The sequence below is a fragment of the Hipposideros armiger genome, unplaced genomic scaffold (assembly GCF_001890085.2).
Source record: "Hipposideros armiger isolate ML-2016 unplaced genomic scaffold, ASM189008v1 scaffold_452, whole genome shotgun sequence".
Taxonomy (NCBI): domain Eukaryota; kingdom Metazoa; phylum Chordata; class Mammalia; order Chiroptera; family Hipposideridae; genus Hipposideros; species Hipposideros armiger.
The window spans coordinates 11592-27047 of NW_017731802.1; positions in this window are offsets into that span (position 1 = coordinate 11592).

The window sequence follows — 15456 nt, forward strand, 5'->3', positions numbered from 1 at the left end:
CTCTCCTCAATTAATAATCATGGGAAATATCCACTCAGCTTCTTACTTTGCCTCTTTCAAGCACTATGCCAAAGTTTGTTGCTTTCCATCAATTTTTACTTATATTAGCATGAGGATTTCCAAATAAAGAACTACTGTATAAAGTGCATCAAGTTCTTATTTGATTTGTTCTGCAGTTGAATAATCCAGACCTGCACTATGAAACATTCATTGCCATGGTTTTACTTAAAAATTTAACAAATTATATTTCATACAGAAAATTGCTTCAAAATTAAAAATAAAATTTTTATAAGATTATGAGAATAGATTTTATGCACAACAGACCAGAACAATTTATAATCTACCAACAGTGATAATTATATGATCAGGGACCCTGTAATTGTTATTAGCTATAAAACGCTTGAGCAGCATTTCAGGTAATGAACAACCATAGGACATCAGCACAAATGAGGCTCATTTTTCAGTGGAACAGTGAAGTATGAAGCATGCATATTACAGATATTTAGAAACTATAAATAGTGGACACAACTGTATCAATAGTCATTTATCTTATGAGTAACAGTGATTGAAGTGGCTAGGAGCTCCCTGATATTTTCCAGAATTTGACGAATGTCTGAGTTTATAATATCCATTCCCTCTGTAGTTGTAAGTACTTCAAGGATATCTCTCATCCTTATTTAGAGTATCATACTTAAACCTTCTTGGATTACTCTTCTATTTATACTTTCAAGTCTTTCCCTTTATTCCTGAAGTTGAGTAGCCTGTCATGAACCTTGATAGCTTCACCATGTGACTTCTTGAATGTCTTACTCTTTCTAGTGTGAGGGATAACTGGATTTTTTCAAGAGCAGTCAAATCTTAGAATTCCGGCTGCAACAACAAAAAGATCCTTCAAAGATGATGGAGTCAGATCTTTTTCAAATTAGTCTTCTCAGATACCTAGGGTTTTCCAAAAACGGAAATGAGAGATGTTGTTGAAAAAGCAGGAAAAAATACAAATTGTTAAATAGGCAAGACTGTACCCCTCTCCTACTACCAAACATGTACACATGCATTATTAGGAGCATCTTCATATTTTTTATCATGGTTATGATAACATTCTGTAGATATGGCCATTTCTTTCATCCAACAATTCCTACTCTTCTGCATTAATAATCTGAATAGCTTTGAGCCCTAGATCAGCACTGGGCACTGCATTTAAGTTCTTTACATTATTTAATCGGCCCTCACAAGAACCCTATGAAGTAGTTTATTATCCTTAATTTTTAAAATGAGGAAATCAAGACCCAGTGACGTATAGTAACTCATTAGTAGCAGAAAATTTTCATTTCATTGAACTTCTTGATTATGCAAAATGAATTTTATTTTTAAATTATTTACAGTACTACATTATACAGATAACCACAGAAAACAGTCTCCAAAGATAACTGCCTATCTTACATTATTAGAAATGTTCATCATCCATGCTATTACAAAATTAACTGAAAACAAAACTCCTTAAACAAAGTTAATGATGTTTAAAATGGCTATACAGTTTAATTTGTCAAAAAGGAGAGATGCAGGAAAGGTTGAGGAGGGGAAGATTGGTGTATTCTTTTTTTAAAAGAGAACCATTTATGTGACTTTTTCAATCAGAAAATTTAGAGCAGTTTCATTGAGATGACAGCCTCCCTCCACTTTCTTTCTCCTTCATTTCTTCCCTTTTGTCTTTTGCTTTACCACTTTTCTATAATCCTTTCACTTTTTCTTTTCTATTATTTCCCCTTCTTCTCTGCCCCTCACTGTCTTTCTTCTTATCCTTTCTTTTGTTCTTCATTCTTTATCCTCTTGTATTCCTTAGGGTATTGGGTGGAAAATAAGGATAATGATGAGAAATATCTAGGTCCAGGATCTGAAAGATCGGGGCCACCTTCACAGGAAGACATCTTCTTAAGTCTTGGTTATGCCAGCATTTAGAAAATCAGGAGAGACCTACATGCTTGGATCACTTAGGTAGAGGTGTGTTTGTCTAAACCAATATGAGATCTTGAGTAGGGACATCTATTCTAAACAGGAGAATGAAGGTTGCTTTTTTCCTTGCTTTTCATTTATTCATTCAACAGGTATTTTAAGAGCTATGAGGTGAACACACATACTTTTATGGAGAATACATCATATTACCAGTTAAGCAAGTAACTGGTGTGTGTGTGTGTGTGGGTGTGTGTGTGTGTTTATGTGTATGTGTGTGTACATGCCCATTTGAGACATTAGACATGCTGTTGTTAGCTTACTGTTAACTACACCTTTACATGTGTTCTCGAATGCTACATATGTGTTGTGTTATCACAGGTATCTGAGAAACCAGTGAGTATCACTAAAAGTAGCTTTGTTCCTCTTCTTTGAGACATTGCCATAAGCCTACACTTTCTAATGCAGCAAACACTAGCCACAAGTGCCTAATAGACACAGAAAATATGACTAATCCAAGGTGAGATGTGCTGTAAAAACTACACCAGATTTCAAAAATTTAGTACAAAAAATACCATAAAAATTTTCATTCTTACTATAATATATATATATATATATATATATTTTAAACTTTTATTTTAGTTTTGAGCAAAGCCAAGAATGATATAGATTAGCCTTGCAAATATGAATCACATGTTTATCAGCCTACCAGGAATATGTTCAGTCATCTTTCAACCAGGCCTGCCTGGAAAAGGAACAATTAGCTTGCCACTTGCTTTTTAAAATCTTTAAAAATATCTAAAATTTTAAAAATATGCAAGAATGACCTAAATGAATACTGAATTGAATATAGGAAAACCCATCTCTCTCCCACAGAAAGCCCAGCTCAAGCCCTATCCTCATGAATCTTCTTTTTTTGTTTTCAAATCCCGTGACTATATATTTTTAAAATTATAGTTGGCATTCAACATTATTTTATGTCAGCTTAAAATGTGCGACATAGTGGTTAGGCATTTATATTATTTATGAAGTGATCCCCCTAATAAAGCTAGTACCCATCTGACACTATATATAGTTTTTACATTATTGACTATATTCCCCATACTGTATTTCATATCTCTGTAACTATATATTTTATAACTACCAATTTGTACTTCCCAATCCCTTTACCTTTCCCAATAATCCCCTCAACCCTCTTCAATCTAGCAAACATCAGTTTGTTTTCTGTATCTATGAGTCTATTTCTGTTTTGTTTGTTCATTTATTCTTTTCTTCAGATTTCACATGTAAGTGAGATCTTATGGTATTTGTTTTCTCAGTATGACTTGTTTCACTTAGCATAACACCCTCTAGGTCTAACTGTGTTGTTGCCAATGGTAAGATTTCATTCTTTTTTAATGGCAGAATAATATCCCATTGTATAAATGCACCACCATTTTTTTATCCAATCATCTATGGACAATTAAGGTCACACAATTAAGTTCACGAACTTGTTGCAACAATGTTGCTAAAAAATTTTTATATCAGAGGGATTATTCATTTTTACCAACTGGGCAAATAGTTAATAAAGTTTACTCTGGAAATGCTAAAAACGCTATGTGCAAAAGTTAGATGACCTGAACTTTTCGCCAAACAGTTCATGGCTCTTGCATCACAACAATGCACCAGCTCACAAGGCACTGCCTGTGAGGGAATTTTTAGCCAGTAAACAAATAACTGTATTGGAACTCCCTCCCTGCTCACCTGATCTGGCCCCCAATGACTTCTTTCTTTGCCTGAAGATAAAGAAAATATTGAAAGGAAAACATTTTGATGACATTCAGGACATCAAGGGTAATACGATGGCAGCTCTGATGGCCATTCCAGAAAGAGTTCCAAAATTGCTTTGAAGGGTGGACTAGGCATTGGTGCATAGCTTTCCAAGGGGAGTACTTCAAAGGTGACCATAGTGATATTCAGCAATGAGGTATGTAGCACTTTTTCTAGGATGAGTTCATGAATGTAATTGTCAATTGTATTGATGGGCATTTCAGTTGTTTCCATATCATGACTATTGTGATATTTAGCTCTGCAGTAAACATAGGGGTGCATATATTTATCAAACTAGTGTTTTGGATTTCTTTGGATAAATACACAGGAGTGGAATTGCTGGGTCATAAGGTAGTTCTATTTTTAATTTTTTGAGGAATCTTCCTACTGTTTTCCACAGTGGCTGCATCAATTTGCAATCCCACCAATAATGCACAAGGGTTCCCTTTATTCTACATGCTTGCCAACACTTGTTGTTGTTGATTTATTGATGGTAGCCATTCTGAAAGGTGTGAGGTGATATCTCATTGTGGTTTTTATTTGCATTTCCCTGATGATTAGTGACCTTGAATGTCTTTTCATGTATTCATTGGTCACCTGTATGTCGTCTTTGGAGAAATGTCTATTCAGGTCCTCTGCCCACTTATTAAATGGGTTGTTTAATTTTTGGTGTTGAGTTGTATGAGTTTTTCACAAATTTTGGATATTAATTCCTTATCAGATGTATCATTGGCAAGTATCATATCCCATTTAGTGAGATGTCTTTTTATTTTGTTGATGGTTTCCTTTGCTGTGCAAAAACTTTTTAGTTTGATGTAGTCCAATTTGCTTGAGGAGATATATCAGAAAATGTATTACTAAGGATAACGTCTGAGAGTTTACCTCCTGTATTTTCTTCTAAGAGTTATATAGTTTTGGGTCATACATTTAATTCTTTAATCCATTTTGAATTTATTATTGTATGTGGCATAAGAAGTTGGTCCATTTTCTTGCATGTATCTATCCAGTTTTCCAGCAACATTTATTGAATAGACTATTTTTACCCCGATGTGTATTTTTTTATTCCTTTGTCATAGATTAAATGACCATATAAGCATGGATTTATTTCTGGTTTCTCTATTCTGTTCCATTGATCTATGTGTCAGTTTTTATGCCAATACCATGCTGTTTTGATTTCTAAGGCTTTGTAGTATAATTTGATATCAGGTAGCATGATAACCCCAGCTTTGCTCTTCTTTCTCAGGATTGCCGTGGTTATTAGGGGACTTTTATTTCCTATAAATTTTGGCATTATTTGTTCTAGCTCTGTGAAAAATGTCATTGGTATTGTGATAGGAATGGCACTGAATCTATAAATTGCTTTCAGTAGTATGGATATTCTGGCTATATCAATTCTTCCTATCTGTGAGCATAGTATATGTTCCCATTTATTTGTATGTCCTCTAATTTCTCTCTTCATGTCTTATAATTTTCTGAATGCAGTCTTTTACTCCCTTGGTTAAATTTACTTCTAGTTATTATTTTTTTTTTGGATGCAGCTTTAAATGGGATTGTTTTCTTAATTTCTATTTCCGATAGTTCATTATTGGTGTATAAAAATGCAACTGATTTCTAAATATTAATTTTGTATCCTGCTACTTTACTAAATTCATTTATCAGTTCTAATAGTTTTTGGTTGAATCTTTGGGATTCTCTCTATATGGTATCATGTTGTTTGCAAATAATGTCAGTTTTACTTATTTCTTTCCAAATTGGATGTATTTTTTTCTTTTTCTTGTCTCAATATTGTGGCTAGAAATTCCAGTACTATGTTGAAAAAAAGTGGTGAAATTGGACATCCTTTTCTTGTTCCTTATCTTAAGGAGAACGCTTTTAGCTTTTTTCCATTGAGTACGATGTTAACTCTGGGTTTGTTGTATATAGACTTTATTATATTGAGATAGGTTCCCTTTAGCTCCACTTTGCTGAGAGTTTTTATCAAAAATGGATGCTAGATTTTGTCAAATGCTCTTTCTGTGTCTATTCATATGACCATATGATTTTTATTTTTCATTTTGTTAATGTGATGTATCACGTTGATTGATTTGCAGATATTGAACCAACCTTGCATCCCAGGAATGAATTCCACTTGATCATGGTATATGAACTTTTTAAAGTATTGCTGAATTCAGTTTGGTAATATTTGTCAAGGATTTTTTTTCATCTATGTTCATACCGGCTTGGTGGTAAGGAATTTCTTTAGTTTTTTCTTGTCTGGGAAGCTCTTTATCTTTCCTTCAATTTTAAACAATAGCTTTGCTGCATAGAGTAATCTTGGATGTATGCCCTTGTTTTTTATTATTTCGAATACTTCCTGCCAATGCCTTCTGGCCTGCAACATTTCTTTTGAAAACACAGCTGAATATTTTATGGGAGCTCCCTTGTAGGTAACTAACTGCCTTTCCCTTGCTGCTTTTAAGATTCTCTCTTTGTCTTTAACCTTTGCCATTTTAATTATTGTGTGTCTTGGTGTGAGCCTTTTGTGTTCATCTTGTTTGGGACTCTCTGTACTTCCTAGGCTTGTGTGTCTATGTCTTTCACCAGGCTAAGGAAATTTTCAGTTATTATTTCTTCAAATTGGTTCTCTTTCCCTTGCTCCATTTCTTCTTCTTCTGGTACTCCTATGATGTGAATATTGGTACACTTGATGTTTTCCCAAAGGTCTCTCACTTAAGCTACCTTCTTATTTTTATTCTTTTTTGTTTTTCTCTTTTGTTCCAATTGTGTGTTTTATGCTACTTTGTCTTCTAAATTGCTTGTTTTATCCTCTGCTTCATCTAATCTGATGTTGATTCTTTCTAGTGTATTCTTCATTTCAGTTATTATATTCTTTTTTTTTTGACTGGTTCTTTTTTATGGTTTTTAAGTACTTTTTTATGTTCACTATCTCTTTGTTGAAGTTCTCACTAAGTTCCTTAAGCCTTCTTATAATCAGTGTTTTAAACTCTGTCTCTGGTAAGTTGGTTGTCTTCATTTCATTTAATTCTACTAAGGAGGTTTCTCCTGTTCTTTTATTTGGGACATGTTTCTTTGTTTCCTAATCCTGGCTGCCTCTCTGTGTTTGCTTCTACATATTAGGTAGACCTATGTCTCTCAGTCCTTATTTGATTGCCTTATGTAGTATGTGTCCTATGTGGTACAGTGGCACAATCTCTATGATCACTTGTGTGTGTCACAGGAGTGTCCCTTTGTGTGTTGTGTGCATTCTCTGGTTGTATTGGGTCTTCAGAAAAGTCATGATGCATGTTTGCAACAGATGGCACTGGTTCATTTTTGGAAGTAGTAGAGTCATTCACATCTATGTTGACACTATATCATTTGACAGCTGACAGTTCTAGCTTTATTCTAAAAAAGTTGAGTTTTTTGGTTGAGTTTTGGAGTATTTACAACAAGTTGAAGATGGAAGACCAAACTGTACATTTTTGCCATAATTTACTGTTTTACTTCCGTAAAAGGAAGAATGTGCATCTAGCTTGTAAAAAGTTGCATAAAGTTCATGGTGACAATGCTCTATAAGAACATCAGTGCTAACAATAGTTCATGAAATTCTATGCTGGTGATTTTGATCTCAATGGTGCTCCTCGGTCCGGGAGGCCCGCCAAGGTTAATGATGACAAAATAAAGGCTTTGATAGAGTCAAACCCACATTACACAACATGAGAGATTGTAGAAACATTGAACATCCATCATTCAAGCATTCACGACCACCTGAAGAAACTGGGATACGTAAGCAAGCTCAATATTTGGGTCCCGCATGAACTCAAAGAAGTTCATTTGACAGCATGTATAAACATCTGCTATATACTCATTAAACATGAGGAAAACGATCCTCTTGAAGTGACTGATAACTGGTGATGAGAAGTGGATTGTTGACAGCAATGTGGTGTGCAAACGGTCTTGGTCCCACATGATGATTCACCTCAAATGACATTGAAAGCAGACATTCATCAGAGGAAGGTTAAGCTCTCAGTGTGGTGGGATTTTAAAGGTGTCTTGATTTTCAAGCTCCTACCAAGGAATCAAACAATCAATTCGAATGTGTACTGTTGGCAGTTGGACAGTTTGAATAAATCCATCATCCAGAAACATCCAGAGCTTGTTAATTGTAAAGGAGTTGTGTTCTATTGTGACAATGCGAGACCATATACAAGTTTGATCACCTGTCAAAATTATTGGAGCTTGGTTGTGATGTGTTGCCACACCCGCCATACTCGCCTGACCTTGCACCATCAGACTTCCACTTGTTTAGCTCTCTTCAAAACTACTTGTGTGGTATAACGTTCAATTCAGATGAGGCTGTAAATTAGCACCTTGTTCAGTTTTTCACAAATCATGACAGGTCCTTCTATGAACGAAGAATTATGAAGCTCAATGGAAGATGGCAAAACGTTATCAAACAAAACGGACAATATATCATTGATTGATCTTTGTCCTTTATATAAATAAATGACCTTTGAAAAACATAGACAAAATACTTTATGACTTTTCCAAAGACCCAATAGGTGACCCTTGATTGCTTGTAGCATATCACTGAGTGGGACTGACTCCCTGGCTGACTGACTATGAGGATTGATATGGCCACAGTGTATGAACTGCTGTGTAGGAGCTGACCACTCAGAGGGGTATTCACCCCAGTGGGCTCTTGTGCCTCTTGAGACCACCCTTTGGGTATGCCGCTAGCAGGGCTAATTGGGTAGTGCTCTGGCATGGTCTAAAGCTGGCCTTTGTGTGTGTAGTTTCTGGTATCTCTTGGGGGAGCTCCTGTGCAGGCCATTTTGAACTTTGCGATCGGCCCAGGGCTATCTGGTAGGAGCTACAAAGCTATTTGTGGTTGGTTGCTGCCTGTGCTGGATGTGGAGACATATGGGGTTGGCCTCGCTGTGAACTGAACCCAGCTGCCACCAGTACTGGGCATGGAAAAGCTTAACAAAAGGCCCAAGACACCCTTCCACCTGTTGCCACCTGCTGGCTACCTGTAAAGCTCAACCGTTGAAAGAGCCTCCTTAGGTGCATGAGCCAGGCCAGTTGACCCAGTGTTCAGAGTGTCCCTGGTGACCCAGCACTACCTGATCAGGGCTGGCTCCAAGGGAGTCACAGGTTTTTACAAAGTGAATGCAGATTTTGTTTTGGCACCAGTGCCAGGCCTGTGGCCACTTCACAAAACACCCTGAGAATACCATGGCCAGCCATCATTTGTCTCATGCCCCCAGATCCCTGAAAGCCACCCTAGAAAGGTTGCAGCACAAGTTATTCCTGACTGTCTGCCGCCGAAAGTTCCCCAGGATGCCATGGGACATTGCTGCTGTAGAAGGCTTTCACAGCTTGTGAAACTGGGCTGGCCACCCAGTTGAGAGTGCCCCCAGCGATGCAGCACTAGCTGGGCATGGTGAGGACCCAGGGTGTCACCAATGTGGTGTTTATGCATGAATTTTACTAGACCTATGCTGTCTCAGATTTGGCCCTTTGGGTTCTACATAGAAAAGAGGGCATCCTCCTATAGGCTACATGTGAGGCAGCTTCCACATAGGGACAGAGGTGGCTGTCCCTCCTGTCTTTACCCTAGAGCCACACAACTCAGTCTTTCCCTGTATGTCTCTGGAGCCTCTTGAGTTGACACTCCTCCACTAGAGACCAGCTGAGTGTTTGCAAGTGAGTGAGTCTGTGTGCAGGCCCTTTAAGAGGACATTTGAGTTTCCAGCTGCCTTCCTCCTCACTGGGATGAACAGAGTCCTCACAGATTTCCACTGCCAGATGTTGTGGGGACTCATTTCCTGCAAGGACCCCTGAGCTGGGAGCCCAGTCAGGGGTTGGGAATGCTCCCTGTTTGGGGGGATTTCCACCACCAAGTTGTCCCTCCCCATGTTCAACCGCTATGTGTGGGTTTGGGGTCAGTCTGTTTCGTGTCTCCACCCTCCTACCAGTCTTGATGTCCTTACTTATAGGGGTTCTGTTTAGCTAGTCTTCAAATGATTTTTTAGGTTGATTGTTCTATAAATTATTGTAATTTCAATGTGATCCTGGGAATCAGCAGGTATAGCATTTACCTAATCCACCATCTTGGAGCTTCATCCATGAACTCTGAGTTTATCTTTCTGTAAAGCAGTGACCCTCAAGCTTTAATGAATATCAAAAGCACACGGAGAATTTGTTGAAACATGAATTCCTGGTCCAATCCCAGCCATACTTTTTATATTGATATTTTAATATAAAGTTTTGAATATAAATATTGTTATATAAAATATCTAGTTAAATAATTACACCTATTTCTATTTACTTTTTCTTAACATGGTTACTAGAAAATTCAAAATGACTTATGTGGCTCACATTATACTTTTCTTGCACAGCAATAGTCTATGAAAAGTTGGTATTACCTTTTCTGTTTTGCATGTCTCAAGGAGATCCCTGCGGTAAAGCATTATTCTCATTTCCATATCTGTGTATATAGAAACGTCTTTGTGTAGAAAATTGCCAAAGAAATATTAAGGTCTAAGCCTTTCTGCATTTATTTATGTCCTCAAATGATACTGGTAGATTAGACAAGCATGATTTCCTTTATAAAAAGTTTTGCAATTCTTCAAGTAGGAAGCTTACTGAAGTGGACAGGGATCTAAATCTTATTATACAGTCTACAGCCTGTCACTTAAGGACATGATGTGTACTGGTCTATAGTTCCCCAGGGCCTAGCTTCAGTTTTTCATTTAAAATAATTCAGTTTACTCTACACCAATTTAATACGTATTTGTCAAAGTTTTCACAAGTTTCAATGGCAATTTGACAGACCCAGCTCAAGTTGGTTTCTTTTCAGCTTGTTATTGAACAAGAACAAATGATGCAAAGAGTATGTAGGGATAAGGATATAAGTGAATAAAAATAGCTCCCTGACATCTTACTAAGTCCTCAAGGATACAAGGTAAAAACCAGCCAAGTACTGAGGGCCACATCAGAATTCACAAGTCTCAGCCCGCCGAGTGGTGCATTGGTTAAGAGCTGGCTTGGGACGCCAGCTCTGAGCAGCAGGGCCCCAGTTCGGATCTCACATTAGGGCCAGTGACACTGCCCTCCACAGCTAAGATGGTGAACAACAGCTCGAACTGGAGCTGGGCTGCCGGAAGTTGCCGGCGATGGTGTAGGCTGCAGCCCCTGCTGCAGTGGGTTGCCATAAGCTACCATGTGTAGCCAGCAGCCAGCATGAGGGACCAGCAGCTGCCGTGAGCAGCCGTCCAGAAGCCGGCAACTGATCTGCCCTGCCCAGGAAGAGCGCAATGATAATACCAACATGGGCCATTGAAGCAACGTCCTCCACAACTAGACTGAAGTACAAAAAGACAGCAATTTGTTTGTTCTCCTTCCTCCAATTCCCCAGTGCTGTTCTCCTCCCCCAATTCCCCAATAAAGCCTTTCAAAAAAAAAAAAAAAGAAAGAATTCACAGGTCTCAGAGGTCACCCTACATATATGTAGGGCAAATCCATAGTAACTTATTTCCAAGATCATTTAGGGTAAAATTGACATTTTTATAATATTGAGTCCTCTAAACCATGAGCATGAAATGTGGAAATATGCCTCCATTTATTTAAATCTTTGATCTCTTTCATTAAAATTTTTTCTACATATAGATCCTGTACACATATATTATTAGATTTACACCTAGGTACTTCATATTTTGGTGCTATTATAAATGGTAATAATTGCTTTTAATTGAATTGTTATTGGTAGATAGAAACACAATTAACTTGAGTATATTAACCTTGTGTCTGATAACTTGGCATAATTGCTTATTAGTTACAGAGGTTTTATTGATTCTTTGGGGTTTTCTAATAAATATGTTGTCTATGAACTAAGCCAGTTTTATTTCTTCCTTCCCAAATTGTATACCTTGTATATCTTTTCCTTGTCATATTACACTACCTAGGACTTTTATTATAATATAATGTTAAATGGAAATGGTGAGAGGCACATCCTAACCTTGTTTCTGATATTTTAAGGACAGCACATATATTCTTACCATTAAGTGTGATGTTAGCTGTAGGTTATTTGTAGATGTTCTTTAACATATGTGAAAGTTCCTCTCTATTCCTGGTTTGTTGAGAGTTTTCATCATAAATAGGTTTTGGATTCTTCAAATGCTTTCCTGAATCAATTGATATAATCACGTGATTTTTCTTCTTTATTCTGCTTATATGGGGGATTACATTGATTCATTTTTGAGTATTGAATGAAGCTTGCATGCCTGGAGTAAATACCACTTGCTCATGGTATATAACATTTTATACATTGTTGAATTTAATTTGCTAATATTTTGTGGATTTTGCATCTGTATTCATAAAAAATATCAGTTTATAGTTTTTCTTTTTTGTAATGTCTTTATCTGCTTTTGGTATTGGGGTAATGCTAGTTTGGAAATCTTCCTTCTACTTCTACTTGGAAGACCTTCTAGATAATTGATATCATTTGTTTTTTAAATGATTGGTAGAATTCACCAGAAAATTTAATTGAGCTTTGTGTTTCTTCTTGTAGAGCTATTAATTATTAATTCAGTTTCTATAATGGGTATAAGCCTATTTAGATTACTTTTCTTCTGTGTTTTAGTAGTTGATGTCTTCAAAGAAATTACTCCATTTCATCTAAGTTATCAAATTTGTGGGCATATAGATGTTGTAGTAGTTTTTTGTTATCCTTTTAATGTGTGTGGAATAAGTATTTTAATTTTGTTGATTTCTGCTCTAATTTTTATTATTTCTTCTGCTTGCTTTAGGCTTAAATTAGACTCCTTTCTCTAGCTTACTAAGGTAGAAGCTTAGATTATTGATTTTAGATATTTTATTCATTGTAATATAGCCATGCAATAAATGAATTTACTGTTAAGCACTACTTTTGCTTCTCCTATAATTTGACTTGAACATTCAGTTTCAGTTTGTTCAAAATATTTAAAAAACATTTTTTTAAGATTTCTTTTTTGATCCATGTATGATTGAAAAGTGTGTTGTTTTATTCCCCAAATATTTGGGAATTTTCCAACTATATTTCTGTTATTGATATCTTATTACATTAAGATCTGAGGTCATAATTTGTATGATTCCTTTAAAGTTGTTGCTGTGTTTTATATATTTCCACATAAACAATATTGTCTTTGTTATTCACTGGTGTTGAACCAGTTAAAAGTGAAGTTAAAAAACAACAACAGCAAAAACAAAACCTGCTTGAGAAATCCCTAACCCCCCTACCTACTTTAATTCATGATTTACTTAAGTGTCCATCAATACAGATAATTTTAGCCTATTGGTTATTCTAATTATAGCTTATGGATCATAATGTAAATATTTAACTATTTCTATCCTAATATTCTGAGAAGTATACTTTATAAAGGTGATTTCCAAGCCTTGATGGGACACATACCTAGCATCAGTTCAGGGAAAAAGGATCAGTGAGAAGACTAATCTCCTATTCCTATACATGAAGTTTTGGTCTTGTTCTACTGTTGTGCCTCCTATAGAATCCTGCAAATGTTTGCATACACTCTACAAAAAAAATCTGTAGGTGCCTACATATATAGATCTATAGATATGTCCTGTTTTATTGAGTGTCATTCTACTAATTTTTTTTAATTGATCAGTAACAGATTCAGATAACTTTACCTGGTTAACTCTTATTCATCCCGGGAAGCTTGGCAAAAATTATTTAAATGCCTCATAGGCATAGCCATACATTCCAGAAAACTTCATGGTCTATCCTCCTGACACTCACACCCACCTCACTATTCCAACCTGATCTTTGGTACATCGCTATCATATTTTTTCATACATTAAAAATTTTTTTTTATAAATACCTGTGTTTTTAACTTTTCTCCACCAGAATAAAAGCTTCTTAATTATAGAAATTTCCTTTTATTCATCTTCAGTATTTAAAAGGAAATGGCAACAAATAGGTACTCAATGTTTTGAAGCTTAACACCATTTCTATCTCATTCAGAACAATTTATCTGATAATTTCAGCCTGCATGTTTCTCTTTACACTGAATCACCTATTATGTGCTCTATCTATTTTGGTACTTGCTCATATATGGCCTTGTATCATTATCTAAATATTTTATGTTTTAGCTTTTTACAACACTAGAATCTAAGTCTTGAGTTTAGGAGTTTAACATTTTCTCTAACATGAGCAGTACTAGCCACACAGATGTTCAATAAACAAATATCAATGGGAAAACTTTCAGTTATTTCCTGTATATAGATTTGGTTTGAATTGAAAAAGAAATAGAAACTACTACAAGTTTAAAAGGGAAGTGAGCTATCTACATAATCAGTTACATGAACCAAATATGAAAACCAAAATATTAAAAAGCTTTTAATTTCGTGTTCGTTTGTTCTAAACCCCATGAACTACTTGTCTCTTTGAGAACTAGAGAATGGAACCAGTTGATAAAAGGAATTACCTGATGTGGTTGATTAGAGTACCATTTTTCTCTTTACTCTTTCCTTGTTATAGAATTATATTCCACACTTGTAATGTGTCTTTGTAAGACTTCCCATAAGACCAGGTAGGATATATTTTCCCACAGAATTGTTGGCAGACTTGCCAATCCCTCAGCTTGAGTAATGAAGATTTTATCCTTTATTGCCAACAGACATGCATCACTTTAATTTCCCTGTTCCCTTTTCAAAGTTATTGTTTCAATGACTTTTTTTCTCCTTCTCCTAAATTATTGTGTATGTATGTGTGTATTGCTCTGTATTTGATCATTCCAGAAAATATACAAACATGAGATTATTTCTTTCAACTTAAAAAATATGATTCAGACTTTTTGTTGGCCATGTTATTGTGACCATTTACCCTTTTACAACAAAACCCCTCGAAAGGGTGACACATATTTACTGTCTACAACTCTTCTCCTATTTTATCTTCAGCCCATTTGAATCATACCTTTTCAAGGTCACCGAAGAGGTCCATTATTGCTAAACTCAATGTCAATTCTCATATTTTATCTTACTTGATTCCCATAGTATTTGACATTTTATCACTCCTGGATACCATCTTTTCACTTAACCCTTTGTCATATGTTCTTGATTTTCTTCTATCTTACTGGTTTCTTTTTCTCCATCTCCTCTCCTTGTTCCTCCTCTTCTCTTTTATACAGAACACCTTAATTTTGGAGTGTCTCAGGAACCAATAATATTGTGCCACTTTTCTTCTCTAGTTACACTCATTTTCTTGGTGATCTCACATCCATATATTAATGGCCTCCAAATGTGTATCTCTATCCCAGACTTCTCTCTTGAATACAGACTTGTATATTTACTACTCAATATTTCTGCTGTGATTTCTCATAGAATACTAACACTTAGTAGTCTCACACTCCCTTGATTTGTCCTTCCAAACTTGCTCTACCATCAGATTTTTCCATCTCAATAAACTGAAACTCAAAAATATTTCTTTTCTTTTTTTAAAGATTTTTATTAGGGAATTGGGGGATGGGACAGCACTGGGGAATTGGGGGAAGGGGAACAGACAAGTTGCTGTCCTTTTGTTCTTCAGTGTAGTTATGGAGGACGTTGCTTCACTGGCCCAAGTTGGCACCATCATTGTGCTCTTCCCGGATGAGGCAGATCAGTCGCCGGCTTCTGGAAGGCCGCTCATGGTGGCTGCTGGCCACTCACGCTGGCTGC